Here is a 2,716-nt window from a genome sequence, read left to right on the forward strand (position 1 = left end):
TATCTACTGGACATTTAATTCTGGGAAATAAGTGTAATCTGTATTGATACTTTGTTTGATTCCTAAATGTGGATCATGCTTTCATATAGAGAATTACCCAACATTGGAAGAAGTTACTTTAAGCTTTTTGATAGTATGGAGACTTTCTGGAAATTCCATTTTTTGGCTTGCTCTGGGCTATGGGGGCTTCTTCTGACAATGGCAAGATTGGTATTGAGTGTGGAGGAAAGGATCTAGGAAAGCTAGATTGAGGACGTTGGGAGAAAAATTGGGCAACATATGGGGCATGTACAGCAACAAACTAAGATCTCAGTTGACGGAATGAGGGATAAGAAAATGGAAGCCAACAGATAGTGTTTATAGATGTCAGTTGGGGATTTAAAATGGGTTAACAGATGGGTGAAGAGAGTTGGTGCGTCTGTAGGAGAGGCGGTGTGGGGAGCAGAAAGATGTCAGAAGACAGCGAAATCTGAGATACATTCAAAAGAATGAGAAACAAAAACTTTGCAGAGCAGAACAAAGAAAGTAGATGAGGTAAAATAAGATGTAAATTGAATGAAATAATGAAATTATTTGTATTTGTTTCTCTTTGAAAAGTTTAAATTTGACTGGTAGTTATTTGACATTTTGTATGCTTGTGTGACATACACAAACCTCTGAAGTCTAAAAGCCTGTGTGTTTGTAAAATTTGATACATACCCCATAAAATATATCCATCCCCATCTTTGTTCAAGATACAGCAGGTCTTGTATGAATGGAGAGCATTTTTTAAAAAAGCAATACGTCACCAAGCTGCTTGGATCGATGCATATATTTTCAGGTTGCAAAGAACAAAACAAGGTACTTTCCAGTTTCCAGATGTTTCAGTCATCTATGTCTGATTCATAACTGGAAGTCTGCCTTTATTTATATATAAAAGTCAACAAAAGTTTATGAGTGAGTTCAGTGTACTCAGAAGCACTAAGAAGAGCAGTATGGCAGTGTTCCCAGAGCCTGCCACACCAGAAGTGGACCAGATCAACTTGTGAGTGTTATCTTGGCCTGCCTTGGCAAACAGCCAGACGTTGTGTATGCTAGACACCAGATGGCATGCCATTATGAGCGTGACAAGTGGGTCATCTGGCACGCTCTTTGTGAGATTGTTGTTACTGCATAATTTTTGGCGGGAACAAAACTTCCTTTTCCCTTTTTGAAAAAATTAACTGTTTCAATGGCTAATAGGTTTTTTACTAGAAGTATGCTCCTCCGTGTTCCTTCTCCACACATACTCAAATTCTCTCTTTTTTGTGAACAGCTGTAGATGGAATACCTCACCTAACAATCAAAATTATATTTCCTTTTGTCCATGGTAATAGTTTTGATGTTTACATAATATATCTGTGCTGGAGAAACATCTGTACCCTCTGATCACTGAGTCTGATTATGCACCTTTCCCACAATAAAACATTAATCTGGTTCTTCTAAAAGTGTTAAAATGTTACTAGCCCTAAGCAGTAGGGTAAGGGAGGGTTTTATATTGAATTTTAAACTGTATGCAGCTGTTCCTTTTCTTCATCAGTCATATAGGGAAGAAAGTTATTAGGCAGAAATTCAACAGGTGCAACTTTCTTATCACATGGGGGTGATTTTTGGAGTGGTTTTTGCTTTTTTCATATACTGATTTTTTGACATGCATAGGAGCCTAGCCAGGTGAAAAAGAGAGAGGGAAATCCTAGCTGAAGCAGATGTTAGTAGTCAAATGCTGTCAGCTGAAAAATCATGAAAAAGCTATTGTCACACCTCAAGGTGAAAAAGTTAACTTTTATGATGGCAGCAAGGAAAAGCTAGGAAGGCGCACCCCCCCCCCAACGGACCTGAGAACCTAATACGTAAAAAGCTGAGCTGTGGATTATTAATTTTTTAAAAAACAACAGAAACCTGTAAATGTTGCTGAGCCATCTCATAAGTGCTGTGACCCTGCCTTTAAAAGTTCACTGCACAGCTCTGCCTTGACAGCTCAATTCACACAACAAGCTTTCATGTCATTTCCTTTTGTCATAATGACTACAGAAAGGAGGACGAGGAAAGAAGACACCACCTGCTAAGGCCTTTCACAGCAAGCAGAAACTTGTGACAACCAACCTGGGTCCCCAGAGAGTCCCTTCTTTGCCAAAAAGCATTCAACCAATTTGAAATGATCTATGTTTCGCCAAAAGTTCCAGATGCTTTTTCTTCCTCGTGTTTATTCAGCGAGGGGGGAGGGATGCTATTAATATTACTTTTGCGTGTGTGCGCTTCTAGGGTTAAATTTTTAAATGAGGGAGTCAACTGAGTTTCTTAGTGAATTGAAGGAGTGGAGCATTGTTGGAGCATGTGTCTCATCACAGCAAGGATATTCTGATACACAAATGCTTGCATTTTCTTGTGAGAAGCTCAGACACTGACATTTTTCAGAGGTATGTATATTTCAGTTCTATTTTGCTACGGCTCCCAATATCTGTACCAACAAATTGAGTGCCAGGGGGCTTTGAATCCCTATTGACCTGCTAGATTGGAATAGACAAAGTGTGGTCATAGACCTCACCCTAGTCTGATGTGAACACAATCTAATCTATTATTCAGTTTTACTCTGAACATTTATCCTGAGGAAAGCTGTACATGTTTTCCGAGCTGACATACATAATGACAACAAATCCCTACCTCTGCTTCTCCAGTTCAACCACCCTTAGCTGTCCAA

This window comes from Podarcis liolepis, assembly GCF_965112155.1.
Source record: "Podarcis liolepis genome assembly, chromosome: 8".
In the NCBI taxonomy this organism is placed as follows: Eukaryota; Metazoa; Chordata; class Lepidosauria; order Squamata; family Lacertidae; genus Podarcis; species Podarcis liolepis.